The following is a 16,396-nucleotide window of genomic DNA, read 5'->3' as shown; positions in this document are numbered from 1 at the left end:
TAACAAAACTACATCAATGCTCTTTTACTAAAAAGTCCATGTAACAGACACAGTATCTCTTCGGGGGACCCTCCTGCATTTCAATATGTGAAGGGGACTGACCCTATTGTTGTGCTTGTAATTTAGGCTGTCTAAAGCTACTGTATTTGGGGAATTGCTTTTCTGTTTAAGAATGTTTAAATGTACATGCAATCCCTGCATTCCTTCCTGGTGTTCCCAAAAGGAAAAGCTTGAGAGACGTTGTTCTGTTGATTTACCTTTTTAGTAGTCCATCTTTTTTTCTTAATCAACTATTACTAAAATGCAGTGTATGCTAACCAGAAAGACTCATTCCTCCTTGGTTTACACTTGCTTGTCAATGTCTGCTTTCCCCAAGGTCAGTGACACCAGTGCTAATTAAAATAGCTAATCATACTTTGAAAGATAGTATATTTTTTGTGCCAAGCTGCCCAGATGTAACTATGCAGAATAGTTCATAGTTTGCCCCATTATCTCTATGAGCATGACCTTTTGTTTACAGTAAATACAGTACCATAAGCCTGGTAAAGTCATCACATACATTAAAGGTATTAGGCACGTTTATCTCACATTCCTATCTATGAGCTTCTTCCACAATTAACATGATCCACAGCTGAAAAAATAATTCAAGCTGTCAGTGATAAACGGGGTGAAACTGTCAACCCAGGAAATGTCAATAATACTTATAAATGATATTACAAACAAATGTTTATCTAAAGGTACTGGGATATTACTGTGAATTTTATTAATCAAGGCTCTTTAATTCGATTCATATAGGAATAAAACTCTTAATATGGTTCAGTATAAAAGTAAGCAACTCAATATTTTTGTAGGAAGTTCTGTATAAATGCTAAAATGTACCAGAATGCACACTCAGCCCTCCCACTGGCTTGGAGACTCCCACCCCTAGACAATAATCTATCATCTAAAACCTTATATACCACTCATTTTGTGCACACACGGGCACCATGTCGCCTGCAGAGACTGGTTGTTAGTGACCTATCAGCCTACTTTCTCTCTCAAAAAAAAAAAAAATTGGGAGCGAATGTGGAAATTAGAATTCCCATATTTCAACCAATCAAGGTTTACAAAACATACGATCTGTTTTAAATGTTGAAAACATATGTCATTAGGTTTGGACTAATTTTCAGCCAACCAAACGTGAAAGTGAACAATTTGTGTAAATTAACTTTCTGATATTGCTATGAACTATGTATCTGAACAAGGCTCTTCCTCAAAATGCATTATTGCTAACCAGCCAGCTCTGGAATCATCATCTGGGGTTAATATAATGACAAATTAATGTTGCCTCTGTACTTTGTAAGGTTCAGATGAACAAAGCTTGGAAAATTTCATCCTTCATTTTGATGTTTTGAACAGTCCTACACTCCACATCGGAACATCGCAAGGCTGAGCCTTTTAAATAACTTAGGACATTATGCGGTACCCTATTAAAACTCACCTCATTCGATGCCAAGGTGACCAGATTTTAATTCTCTTTAAAAAAGACAAATCTGTATAAGGTTTTCTTTTCACAATCAAAAATTATTTTTTCATATGTTTGCATGAGTGGAATTATTACCTATTCAATCAATGAGAAGGTGCATGTTATCTTAATAGATCATTTAGTCAGTCTTCATTGAGGGGGGAGAGAGGACTGACTACTTTTTCTCATTTACTGTGTATTATCCTAGAATATCAAAAGATGTCCATGTCAGCTATATTCTTTGAAAGAAACTAACCTGCTCAAAACTAACTGCCTGTTTAAACTTTTTGTATTAGTTGAAAATAAAGCTATCTTACATTAATGTGCTGTTATAAAAGGGAACATTATTCAGTTCATCTGGGGGTTTTAAAATATATATTAAAAGTGTAAGAAAATAGTAGATGGTTACCACCCAAGTTAGGGCATGGCCAGGATTTCAGATTACCATCTCTACTATTTTCAAACAAGTTGGTCAGATTTCAATTTCACATCTCACCCAAAGGACCTAAAATAGCTGGTTTGATGCCTAACTCCTGAAGAGGAGGTGATGGCTGCTCTGAGTGCTCATCCATGCCAACCATTCTCCATTTCCGTTATGCAACAATAGTATTCCACAAATAGATGTTTGGTGCCAAAATTAAAGAAAGTTACACCACTGAAATAGTAGAAGTCACTGGCCAGACATTTACAGGCAGGATTTGCTGAAGTGGTAAACCAGTTTTTGACTGGAGTATCTTCTTCCATAGCTGTAAAGAAAAGAATTCCTTATTTGTACTAGCTCATTCAAATTTGAGTAAAACAATTGGCAGTGTAAAAAGGAAGGAAAGCTAGCTTTCCTCTTCCAAGCAACGAACAAAAACCACTCGGTAGATAAAATATCCTGTTCTAGAAAACCTGGTGGACCCATTGATATACACAAATCTCTTCAGGTCTCAGTTATTAAATCTAAGGTATTAAGATTTGGAGCCTACCATCAGTCCAAGCAGTTATCAGATTTCCCTATCCAATTTTGTTTCTACAGTTTAAAAAAATAGAAAATGCGGCTGTGTACTCCATGTGGTATTAATTGAACAGTGATGATAAATCCACAAATTTCTGAATCATACCAATGAGTCAATATACTGCAGTGATGTTTTTTCATTACATGTATTTTAATGAGGAAGAAGAATTTGCCTTGCCGCAATTGTTTGTAAGGCAATGCAAACACAAGTTTTAATTTTGTCTTTAACTAACGTTTTAAAATAATTGATTTTAACTGCTATGTTTGATACTGATATAGCTCAGTGTGAGGATTTTTGTACTTCATAACTAGCAGAGATGCCAATTCTTGGATCACAGCTTTACAAACTTATTCAGGGAGCATTCTTTGCACTGATGTTCCTCCATTTCAAACCTGCTTTGTTGCTTACTCTACATTTGTTAACTAATACTTACCCCTACAAGCCTGTTGAAGCATTCTGCTAGTACACAGTGAATGCCAGAGCAAACACTAGATGCTTCAAGACACGGGTTCTTCATGCCTTCTAATGAGAAACAAGTTTCAGAAAGTTAAAATAACATACAGTATGTTTTTATTTAATGCAAGTAGATGGAAGTAAAATGTGCTGGCCTTTCTACAGTTAGTTTTCTTGTGAACATTGCAAAATGAATGTAAACTCCCTCAGCCCACACAACTTTTCCAGATGTATCATTCTGGTCTCTGGCTAGACAGCTGTAGAGTCAAGTGGGAGTGTAGATAAGCATGCTGTAATGAGATATAGGCCTCCACATGGTAAGGTGAATGGCATAATTTTTTCCTTCTGGGTTGTTTCTTCTGAAAAGACTTTGTACTTTTAGTCACACATCCATATTTTAAATATCACAATCACATGCTCCAAACACATCCGAGCATCATAAATAGGCTCTTATGATCTGTTTCTCTTAAACTGGTACAGCCGCGAGTAAAAACCGATACTAACATGGTCCGCACAAATGTATTACAACAGATGGAAGGGAAAGAGAAGATCTTTTCAATAATGTTCTTTACAATGTAGCGTTTTTGTGTATGATTCTTTTTTGGAACGTTATTAATTCAATAGCTAGAAAGTTGTAACATTCATATATGAATCAACGTTTCATTCTTATCTCTGGAACAGACCCACTCTTATCCTACATTCCCTCATTTAAGTATTTATGGTTGTTAGGTATCCATAGACTACACCCATGCTCTTTCATCACTGAGAATTGATCACATAGGAAATCCAGAGGGGAGAATATCCTCAAAGGAGCAGCGTTATAGCTGAAGAAATTGCCAATGAACATACTCAAAAAGGCACTTTTGAAACTCTTGTCATGTATGGAAATAATAATTAAAATATCACAATTACTTTTAAACATTGGGAGGAAGTTAGTCTGAACTCCTTTGGCAGATTTGGAGCATTGATAGTCAAAGAACAAATCCAATCAGTTGATGGCTTAAGGAGTTTGTATAATCCAGTGCTGAATGTGAATTAGGTTCTTCTCCAGCACCAGAGAGGCGACCTGGGCTGCAAAATCCTAACCAATGGCCCTTATATGAATAGTTGCCAGCTCACCAACCCAGATGGCCATCAGACCTTCTACTAAGGCTGACTGTATCTGAGAAGTACCTGACTGCTAAACTTTAAGGAAAATCCAGGTGTAGCCAGATGTGGTGGTAGCTGTTCTATATGTAGCATTGTCCCTCTGAGTCAGGACAGAATCAATGCCTTAGTGTGGTGGTTTAGAAGCACCCTGCTACTAGGGGTATCACAGCAATAATACTGTAGATTATATTTTTATAGCATGTTCTCTCTGAGTATCTCAAACTTCACAGATTATATGAATTAGGCCTCACGATGCCCCTGTGAAGCAAGGAGGTATTATTGCCCCATGTTTCAGGCAGAGAGCTTGAGGCACCCAGTGATGCTGGCTTGTCTGAAGATCACAGAGAGTCTTGGCAAAGCTGGTATTAGAACCCAGGCTCCCTCTCTAATGCCTTAACGATAAGAAAAGGAGGATTTGGGGCACCTTAGAGACGAACCAATTTATTTGAGCATCAGCTTTCGTGAGCTACAGCTCACTTCATCGGATGAAGTTCATCAGCTGTAGCTCACGAAAGCTCATGCTCAAATAAATTGGTTAGTCGCTAAGGTGCCCCAAGCCCTCCTTTTCTTTTTGCGAATACAGACTAACACGGCTGCTACTCTGAAATTTGACTAGGAGATTATCCTTCTTCGCAAAACCAGGGTTCTTATCCCTTTCCAATAAAAGCCCATGATGTGAGGGTGTTAAACTCAGCACTTGCATGAGAGGAAAGTGATCAGGAACAGCCAGCATGGATTCACCAAGGGACGGTCATGCCTGACTAATCTAATCGCCTTTTATGATGAGATTACTGGTTCTGTGGATGAAGGGAAAGCAGTGGATGTATTGTTTCTTGACTTTAGCAAAGCTTTTGACACGGTCTCCCACAGTATTCTTGTCAGCAAGTTAAGGAAGTATGGGCTGGATGAATGCACTACAAGGTGGGTAGAAAGCTGGCTAGATTGTCAGGCTCAACGGGTAGTGATCAATGGCTCCATGTCTAGTTGGCAGCCGCTATCAAGTGGAGTGCCACAAGGGTCGGTCCTGGGGCCGGTTTTGTTCAATATCTTCATAAATGATCTGGAGGATGGTGTGGATTGCACTCTCAGCAAATTTGCGGATGATACTAAACTGGGAGGAGTGGTAGATACGCTGGAGGGGAGGGATAGGATACAGAAAGACCTAGACAAATTGGAGGATTGGGCCAAAAGAAATCTGATGAGGTTCAATAAGGATAAGTGCAGGGTCCTGCACTTAGGACGGAAGAACCCAATGCACAGCTACAGACTAGGGACCGAATGGCTAGGCAGCAGTTCTGCGGAAAAGGACCTAGGGGTGACAGTGGACGAGAAGCTGGATATGAGTCAGCAGTGTGCCCTTGTTGCCAAGAGGGCCAATGGCATTTTGGGATGTATAAGTAGGGGCATAGCGAGCAGATCGAGGGACGTGATCGTTCCCCTCTATTCGACATTGGTGAGGCCTCATCTGGAGTACTGTGTCCAGTTTTGGGCCCCACACTTCAAGAAGGATGTGGATAAATTGGAGAGAGTCCAGCGAAGGGCAACAAAAATGATTAGGGGACTGGAACACATGAGTTATGAGGAGAGGCTGAGGGAGCTGGGATTGTTTAGCCTGCAGAAGAGAAGAATGAGGGGGGATTTGATAGCTGCTTTCAACTACCTGAAAGGGGGTTCCAAAGAGGATGGCTCTAGACTGTTCTCAATGGTAGCAGATGACAGAATGAGGAGTAATGGTCTCAAGTTGCAGTGGGGGAGGTTTAGATTGGATATTAGGAAAAACTTTTTCACTAAGAGGGTGGTGAAACACTGGAATGCGTTACCTAGGGAGGTGGTAGAATCTCCTTCCTTAGAGGTTTTTAAGGTCAGGCTTGACAAAGCCCTGACTGGGATGATTTAACTGGGAATTGGTCCTGCTTTGAGCAGGGGGTTGGACTAGATGACCTTCTGGGGTCCCTTCCAACCCTGATATTCTATGATTCTATGATTCTATGAACTCAGGGTCCCAACCAAATGCAGTTGGTTAAAATGTACTTTTCATTTCCTGCTACAAGCTATTGTTCGGTGCTGTGGTGCACTGTTACAAAGCTGCTGCACCTGACTGCAGCTGCATTTCAGTGGTGGGTGAAGTGATCCCTGTGTAGGTAGCTTGTATTTTAGGGTCTGTAAAGGCCTGTGGAATAAAAGGGGCTATATCGTTGTATGTGTTGCTATGTAAGATGTAGCCTTACCTGATAGACACATTGTGTTCCTAGAACTCCACTCTCACGCCAGTCATTGAACAATTGCTTTAGTAAGAGATGTGAATGCTGAAGTGCCTTTTGTCTGAGCTGCCCATGGATCTCAGCATCTTCTTTTTCTTATATGCAACAAAGGGATCCATGGGACGTAGTTTCTCTCTTTTAATTTCTAGCAAAACATGCACATTTATCTTAAGAACAATGTGGGCTCAAGCCCAATCAGCCCCAAAGAAAGGATATCTGTTTGCCATTCAGAAACTGTCCTTTTACAGTTTTTCAAACCCTTGCTACTGGGTTCAATTGTGCACCCAAGTAATCTCAGATGTATGTATAGTTTACAGTGTTGTTTTCAAAGTACTATCCATGTCCTGAGCATCTTTCAAACCGTTTAGTTCGTAGCTTTCATGCCACATGCATGCAAAGCTGGGCTGTCGCATTACATAGAAAGGTTTTCAAAGTTCAAATTGATTCAATTTAAAACAAATGGGTTCATGGGGCTGTTTCGACCGCATGTACAAAACACAATGTGCAATTTATTTGGAGCTTAAGTGGAAATTAAGTAAAAGAGATTCAAACTCTTTAATAGGGTTTTTGAGACTGGAATACTTACTTTTTTTAAAATGAAAGCATAATAAAATAATGATGACAAATCAGCAGGGTCACAGTTTTACATTTTGTTTGAAAAAATTATGCCTCTTGCTGCACAGTATCCTCTACTCTGGTTTCATAGCAATAAAAAGGGAATAGCACCACATATGGAATCCTCTTCTTGCAACATCCTTGGTTTTTCAATAGGCCTCTATCTACATCCTGACCCGGTCTGACCCTACTTAACGTACGAGATCTGATCGGCCTGCATGAATACATTTCCACAAATGATGCCCGAGTTAGAAAAAAGTGAAGGAAAATACTCTAGACTCTTCCTGGTTCTCCCATGCAGGCTGCACTTCCATGGTACTGAGGTCAGCTTCAGTACTGTAGTGTCCATTGTTCTGCACTGCACTGAATGGGTTGGAGGAAATCTGTGTGAAGAGTAACTCTGAAAATGGAAAAACTGAGCACTTGGAATTACTCTGTGTGTGTGTGTGTGTGTGTGTGTGTGTGTGTGTGTGTGTGTGTGTGTGTGTGTGTGTGAGAGAGAGAGAGAGAGAGCAAGAGATGAAAGGCAGGGGGTGTGAAGTTGGATAGGGAAAGTTCATTTTTAGACATTAAAAGTCAGAGCTGGGTTTCTAAATTGGGATGAATGTCAGTGACCCACACAAGACAGAAAGAAACTTGGAACCCGATCCTGCAACTCTGACTCATGCACAACATCCTTATTCATCCTGTGGTTCCCATGTAGTCAAAGGGGCTGCATCTATGAATACGGATGACTTGGGGTAAAGGCTGAAGGATGGGGCCTGGGTTTGTAGGATATGAAATGGAGCATTAGGGTTTAAAATCCCAGTTCAGGAGGAGGAACTGTCAGGTGGAGTGAAAAATAATGTGGGTAAAGCTTCAGCCTTTTAAGGAAAGCTATCATTTCATCTCCGTCTGAACGCCCACAACTCCCACTGGAGTGAACTGGAACCTGAGTGCTCCCCGCTCCCTTCGGTCTATGTTATACCGTGCTTATCACCAACACCTCTTCACAACCTCCCACGCTCATTTTCCATGGAATACTGTGATAGGACTCTTGTGATCTCATTGACTGAGAACCTGTCCTCCTAGTGTAAGAAATAATAGGCGTGACATAGGAGTAGCCACGACAATAAAGGGCTTTTATAAGTGATTTATACTGACGTGCTGTATCACACCAAATTACTTTCCTAAAGTCACTTCCATCAGCAGTAATTTCCTCTCCTCCCTACTCACCCTCATGCAATAACATAAGGCAACTAATGCATGAATACGCATGCAGAATTCCCAGCCTGGGCTTTGGGAATGCTGGATTCTAGGGGAGAATTATACCCTCTGGATCATATTCAGGCACTGAAAACATCATAGCAGATTTGGGAAGCCATAGCAAGTTCCCTTGCCCTTCCCTATCAATGTGCTGTCAACCTATAATGACTGATTCATGTACTCTGGAATACACGGGCATACATTCACTATGTTGTCATAAGTTACCAACATTCAAAGGGAAATAATTAAAGTCACTCCTGATAGGTAGTTCTTCTGTGTGGGTACCTTCTTACTAAATGCTGCAGAAAGAGCTGAGAAGGGGTATTAGGTTATGGAATCCCCTCCAAAACATATTGTTCAGCGGCTGGATTTCCCATTGCCCAGAGCCTCTGATCGATGAGTGTTACATTTGGATTTAAAATCAGTGCCACAGACTTTGTTGGCAGTAAAGCAATGAGGAGCTATACAGAGAAGCAATGTTAGCCCTGAGCAATGTATCTCTTTCTCAAGGAAGCCCAGTCTAAATATCTAGCATAGTCTTTGAAACTTTATAAACCTTTGTCTTGCTTCACAATTTTAAATCAAAAATAAACTGGTTGACTGATTAAATGTAGCTTATTGTAAATCTTCTAACAGTCATCTATCTTCTGGAGGACATACGCACCAGGGCAAACATTCGAAGCTGCACGAGCCTTGCCAAGAGGAGATGTTTGCGCTCCACATTCTAAACATATGACGCAAGTTTTGTTCTGCAAAAAGTTATCATTTAAATTAAAGAGTTTTTGTTCTTGAGGATAAAAGGAAAGAAAACAAACACAAACATAACAGGCAGAGCCTGTTTACAGTATTGAAATGGATTAAGTATGTTTCATTGTCTTGACTATATCAATGCACTTATAACTGGAAAAATTAACTAAAGGGGCCTCTGGAGCTAAATAATGGTGGTAAAAAAAAATGCCTTTTGTGATTAACTTTATGGAATAAGAACCCACTCTATTTATTTGCTTTTTTTCCCCTAGTTCCTGTTTAAGCGAGGTTTTTTTAAATTTGAACTCAAATGGCTGTCGGGAAAATTTATTGCAGTAATATGAGTGTTTGCATCATTGTGGATTTAGACACACTTGCTACTTTCTGAAAGAATGTCTAGCATCTTAGCAAAAAGTCAAGTACCAGTCACGTGTGCAGTAGCTGTGAGGCATCCAACACCTAGATGAGTACATTTTAAAACGAAAAACAAAGCAAACAAAACAATGAGGCCCAATTCACTATTTCTTGGCTCAAGTGATCCATGCTTCAGCCTGCCATCTAACTGCTTAACACATTAGCGCCCAGCCAGACCTTGCAGCCAATCTGACTAATGTAAGTACTTCCTTCTTCAGTCAGCCAATCAGCCCTTTCTAGGCCCCAGAACACAATGGCTTTTTTTTTCTTTCTTTTTTCTCATAGATTCTGAGACACTGACTTCTTGTAAAGTCATTTCTTTCTTTGCTTGGCATTTGCGTGTGTATGTGTTTGTGTGTGTGGTTTTCCCTCCTTTTCCTTTTAATCTATTTTACTGGACTGGAAAAAAAGCTTTCTTTTTTCCTTCCTCTTAGTAGCTTCATGTTCACTTTCCCCTCCTCTACCCTCTCCCAGCCCCCCGCCAAAATACTGGTGCCTCTTTGTGCGTGTTAGAGGAAAATATTCATCTTGAAAAGGTTCTTTCTGCTACAAATGGCAATCAGTGGATTCCCCAGCCCCCATTACGGCTTGTGAAGGCTGTAGAAAGCACAATGCTGCTTTGACTGGCTCAGGCACCCATAGCTCGTCAACACTGCTGTCTTAGTGCTGCCCAGGCAAAGCCAGTGCTCTGCTCCAGGTCATTTCAGTCCATGGTGCTAAGAGCACTGTGCTGGCCGATGCTCAGCTAGTGCATAGCAAAGAACCTTGTGCAGTTTGATGCTTGATGGTCATAGAATCATGGAAGAGCCTTCAAGGGGTCATCTAATCCATCCCTCCCTCCTTCCACCCCCACCCTCGTGCTAAGGCAGAATTAAGTATGCCTAGGTCATCCCTGACAGTTCTTAAAAACCTCCTGTTGATGAGATTCCACCACATTGCTAGGTAACTTGTTCCAGTGCTTAACTATCATTATTGTTAGAAACATTTTCCTAATGTCCGATCTAAACCTCCCTAGCTGCAAACTAAGCCAATTACTTCTGGTCCTACCTTCAGTGGTCAAGGAAAACACTTGATCACCATCCTCTTCATAACAACTTTTTACATATGTAACCCTTCCACCAGGCAGAGTTGGCAGCAACAAGGACTCGGTTCAATATCTAGGGGTTCCTCTTCAACAATACAACACAAAACCAGCTCGTGCTTCCACCCATTACACACCACCCCCTGGGTGCCTCTAAGGCCATGTCAACACTACGAAAGTACTCCAATTTTACAGAAGTTGATTTTTGGGAACAGATTGTATAAAATCGAGTGCATGTGTCCACACTAAGCACATTAATTCGGCAGTATGTGTCCACAGTACCGTGGCAAGCATCAACATTCCAAGTGGTGCACTGTGGGTAGCTATCCTGCAGTTCCTGCTGCCCATTGGAATTCTGGGCTGAGCTCCCAATGCCTGATGGGGCCAAAAATTTGTTGCGGGTGGTTATGGGTAAATGTCGTCAGTCAACCCGCCCTCCCTCCGTGAAAGCAACAGCAGGCAATCATTTCGTGCCCTTTTCCCTGGATTGCCCAAGCAGATGCCATAGCACAGCAAGCATGGAGCCCGTTCAGCTCACCGCAGCAATTATGACCATTGTAAACACCTATTGCATTATCATGCAGTTTATGCAGAACCAGCACCTGAAAAACCAAGCGAGGAGGCGACGGCAGCACAGTGATGAGGCTATGAACACAGATTTCTCTAAAACCGTGGTCCCCAGTAATTTGGAGATGCCATGGAATGCTGATTCTGGACCCGGGAAACAAGCACAGAGTGGTGGGACCACATAGCGTTGCAGGTTTGGGATGATTCCCAGTGGCTTCGAAACTTTTGCATGTGTAAGGGCACTTTTATGGAACTTTGTGACTTGCTTTCCCCTGCCCTGAAGCGCAAGAATACCAAGATGAGAGCAGCCCCCGTAGTTCACAAGCGAGTGGCAATAGCCCTGTGGAAGCTATCAATGCCAGACAGCTACCAGTCAGTCGGTAATCAATTTGGAGTGGGCAAATCTATTACGGGGGTTGCTGTGATGCAAGTAGCCAATGCAATCATTGAGCTGCTGCTATCAAAGGTAGTGACTCTGGGAAATGTGCAGGTCATAGTAGATGGCTTTGCTGCAATGGGATTCCCTAACTGTGGTGGGGCTATAGACGGAACCCATATCCCTATCTTGGGACCAGACCACCAGGGCAGCCAGTACATAAACCGCAAGGGGTACTTTTCAATGGTGCTGCAAGCACTGGTGGATCACAAGGAACTTTCACCAACATCAATGTGGAGTGGCCAGGAAAGGTTCATGACGCTCACCTCTTCAGGAACTCTGGTCTGTTTAAACAGCTGCAGGAAGGGATTTACTTCCCAGACCAGAAAATCACAGTTGGGGATGCCTATAGTTATCCTTGGGGACCCAGCCTACCTCTTAATGCCCTGGCTCATGAAGTCGTACACAGGCAGCCTGGACAGTAGTAAGGAGCTGTTCAACTATAGGCTGAGCAAGTGCAGCATGGTGGTAGAGTGTTCATTTGGACATTTAAAGGGTCGCTGGTGCAGTTTACTGACTTGCTCAGATCTCAGCAAAACCAATATTCCCATTGTTATTGCTGCTTGCTGTGTGCTCCACTATCTCTGTGAGAGTAAGGGGGAGATGTTTATGACGGGGTGGAAGGTTGAGGCAAATTGCCTGGCCGCTGAATACACACAGCCAGACACCAGGGTGGTTAGAAGAGCACAGTAGGAAGCGCTGTGCATCAGAGAAGCTTTGAAAACCAGTTTCACGACTGGCCAGGGTACTGTGTGACACTTCTGTTTGTTTCTCCTTGATGAAAACCCGCCCCCTTGGTTGCCTCTAAATTCCCTGTAAGCCACCCACCCTGCCCCCTTCGATCACAGCTTGCTTGCAAAGGAAATAAAATCATTATCATTTAAAAAACATGTATTCTTTATTAATTGATTATAAAAATAGGGAGATAACTCACAAGGTGGCCCGGGTGGAGTGTGGGAGGAGGGTAGGAGGGAAGGAAAAGGCCACTTTAAAGCTTCTTGAATGACAGCCTTCTGTTGCTTGGGCTGTCCACTGGAGTGGAGTGGTTGGGTACCCGGAGCCTCACCACCCGCATTCTTGGGCGTCTGTGTGAGGAGGCTATGGAACTTGGGGAGGAAGGAGGGTGGTTAAACAGGGGCTGTAGCAGCAGTCTGTGATCCTGCTGCCGTTCATGAACCTCCACCAGACGCCGGAGCATGTCCATTTGATCCTGCAGTAGCCCCAGCGTTGCCTCAAATCTCCTCTGATCTTCCTGCCGCCACCTCTCCTCAAGTTCATCGGCCACTTTCCTGTATTCTGCTATTGTGTCCCTCCGCACATTCTGCTGAGCTCTGTCAATGCTGGACAACTGCATGAGCTCAGAGAACATTTAATCATACGTGCATTTTTTTCGCCGCCTTATCTGAGATAGCCTTTGGGATAGAGGAGGGAGGCTTGAAACATTTGCTGCTCCTGGAGGAAAAAAAGGGAGTGAAGTATTTAAAAAGATACATTTTACAGAACAATGGCTATACTCTTTCATGATGAACAACACTATTCACATTACATAGCACATGTGATTTTGGTACAAGGTCACATTTTGCATCTTATATTGAGTGCCTGTGGCTTTGGTGTTAGAGATCACACACGCAGTGCCAGGCAACAGAATTCGGCTTGCAGGCGGCCATGGTAAGCCATAGTCTTTCGGCTGCTGCAACCTTCATAACAGCAGCACCCTCCTCTCCCATACCAAGCAAAGCACATTGAGTTGGCCATTTAGTGCTGCGGTTTTCCTGTTAACGTGCAGCAGCAGAAATCAAACTAACCCCCCTCCCCCCATCCAATTCTCTGGGATGATTGCTTTACCCCTCACCCCGCTGCCTGGCTGGTATCAGGGAAGATCGCTGCTAGCCACACGCGAAAAGCTCAGCGCCAATCCCCCCCCCCCCCACCGTGTGGCTAACTGAGGGGAGGATTTCTTTTAAGCCATAGGCAAACAGCCCAGTAGGAACAGTGACCTCTGAATGTTCCCTTAATTAAATTCCCCTATTTCAATCAGGTTACTATGAACAATATCACTCTCCTGAGGATAACACAGAGAGATAAAGATGGGATGTTGCTTGAATGCCAGCAAACACCGGGACCATACGCTGCCAGGCTTTGTCGTGCAATGATACCAGATTACTTGCTACTAGCATGGTGTGTTAAAGTGTCCTACCATGGAGGATGGAATAAGGCTGCTCTCCCCAGAAACCTTCTGCAAAGGCTTTTAGAGTACCTCCAGAAGAGCTTCATGGAGCTGTCCCTGGAGGATTTCCGCTCCATCCCCAGACACGTTAACAGACTTTTCCGGTAGCTGTACTGGCCATGAATGCATCCCAAGTCCTCAGGGCTACTTAATCATTAAAAAATACTTGCTTTTATAACATGTATTATATTTTAAAAGGTACACTCACCAGAGGTCCCTTCTCTGGTTTCGTTGGGTTGGGAAGGTATTTCAGTCAGGGTGATTAAAAAATCCTGGCTGTCGGGGAGAATGGTGTGCTGTGTGCTCTCCTCAAGCTTGTCCTTCTCCTCATCTTCCCCATCCGCAAAATCCTCAGGCATGGCAGAGAGTAACCCATCATTGGAGTCCACGGACAGGGGTAGGGTAGTGGTGGCAGCCCCCCTAGAATTGCATGCAGCTCAGCATAGAAGCGGCATGTCTGGGGCTCTGTCCCGGAGCTTCTGTTTGATTCTTTTGTTTTCTGGTACACTTGTCTGAGCTCCTTAATTTCACACGGCACTGTGTTGCATCCCTGCTGTAGCCGCAGTCCCTCATGGTCTCAGAGATTTTTTGAAATGTTTTGGCATTTTGTCTTTTGGAACGTAGTTCTGAAAGCACAGATTCCTCTCCCCATACAGCGATCAGATCCAGTACCTCCTGTTTAGTCCATGCTGCAGCTCTTTTTCAATTCTGGGACTGCATGGTCACTTGTGCTGACGAGCGAGCCTGGCCAAACAGGAAATGAGATTCAAAAGTTCCCGGGGCTTTTCCTGTACACCTGGCCAGTGCATCCGAGTTCAGAGTGATGTCCAGAGCGGTCATAATGGTGCACTGTGGGATAGCTCCCGGAGGCCAATACCTTCAAATTGCATCCACACTAACCCTAATTTGAAACAGTGATGACGATTTCAGTGCTAATCCCCTCTTTGGGGAGGAGTACAGAAATCGGTTTTAAGAGCCCTTTATGTTGAAAAAAATGGCTTCGTTGTGTGGAAGGGTGGAGGGTTAATTCGATTTAATGCAGCTAAATCTGACATAAACTCGTAGTGTAGACGAGGCCTAAGAGGGAATACTTCCCCTCTCGCAAGCACAGAGTTTGAGTGTAGCAAAAAAACATTTTAATAAAAGGAGGAAAGTAACTCTGCACTAATTTGGAAAACACCACAAACAGGGTTCATAAACGTGAGCCATGAGCAAAAAACCCATCCCCTGATAAATTGTGCAGTGTTCTTTTCCCTCAGGTTCTTAAATCCAGCAACCCAAAAAGTCCCTTTAATATGCCTGACCCTCCTCTGCACCCCACTTACAGTTGTTGTCCTTGGTGAGTGCAGACCCAGAGTCCAGAGGTGCATCTGCAGAGTTCACCTCCCACCCTAGGTGGAGGCAGGGTAAGAAGGCAACTTACTCACAACACTACTCGCCGATCGTTTCCACCAGCCCCTGCTAGCTGATCGCCACACCTCTCTGTGGGGCTCTGTTCTGGTCCTCTCCACTGGCTGCCTTCCCAGCCGATTGCTGTGCCTCTCTGCCAGTCCCCTGCTGGTCAATTGCTGCATATCTCTGCAGGGCTTTGCTCTGGGCCTCTTCACCAGCTGCCTTGCTGGCCAACTGCCGCACCTCTCCACTGCCAGCTGATCTGCCGGGATCATGCTGGCACATAGGTAGCATGGGTGTGTCCATGCAAATGAGATCAGCTCCTGCAGTTCTCTTCCACAACTCATCACTAGATGTCAGGGGAGAGCCCATTCAGCGTCTGCTTATGCATATTTGAAGACTGTTGCATGTCCCTCCATGGCCTTCTCTTCTCTAGAATAAATGAACTCAATTATTTCAAACTTTCCTCACAAGTCATGTTTTCTTAAACCTCTTTTGTTGCTCTCATCTGGACTCACTCTGATTTATTCATATCTTTTGTAAAGTGTGGGGCCCAAAACTGGACTCAATACTCTAACTGAGGTTTTGTCAGTACCAAATGTGGCCTGCATTGTGCAGGAGGTCAGACTAGATGATCATAATGGTCCCTTCTGACCTAAATATCTATGAAATGGAACAGAAGAATTACTTCCCATGTCTTAAATACAACAGTCCTGTTAATACAGCCCAGAATTATATTTGCCTTTTTCACAACAGAATTATACTGTTGACATTTGTGATCCACTATAACCATAGATCTTTTTCAGTCATACTTTTTCAGTCATACATTTCCCATTTTGTAGCTGTGCATTGGATTTTTTTCCTTCCTAAGAGTAGTTCTTTGCATGTTTCTTTATTGAATTTCATCTTATTTATTTCAGGCCAATCCTCCAATTTATCACGAGCCTTTTAAATTCTAATTCTGCCCTCCAAAATGCTTGCAAAGCCTCCCATCTTGGTGTCATCTGTAAATTTTATAGGCATCCTCTGCAGTCTATCAGCCAACTGGTTAATGAAAACACTGAATAGTTCTCGATCCAGGAGAGACACCTTTGGGACTCCACTTCATATGTCTTTCCAATTTGAAAGCAAACCATTGATAAGTACTCTTTGAAAACAGTATTTCAAACACCTATGCACGCTCCTTGTAATTGTAAGCAGAGTCTGAATGAGCTCTCCCATTACATCTAGTGGTGAGCTGTGGAAAAGGACTTCAGGAGCTAATCTCGTTTGCATGGACACACCCAGCCTGCCTAGCATGATGG

Source organism: Lepidochelys kempii, chromosome 5 (assembly GCF_965140265.1).
Source record: "Lepidochelys kempii isolate rLepKem1 chromosome 5, rLepKem1.hap2, whole genome shotgun sequence".
Classification (NCBI taxonomy): domain Eukaryota; kingdom Metazoa; phylum Chordata; order Testudines; family Cheloniidae; genus Lepidochelys; species Lepidochelys kempii.
Note: the sequence above shows the minus strand (reverse complement) of the source record.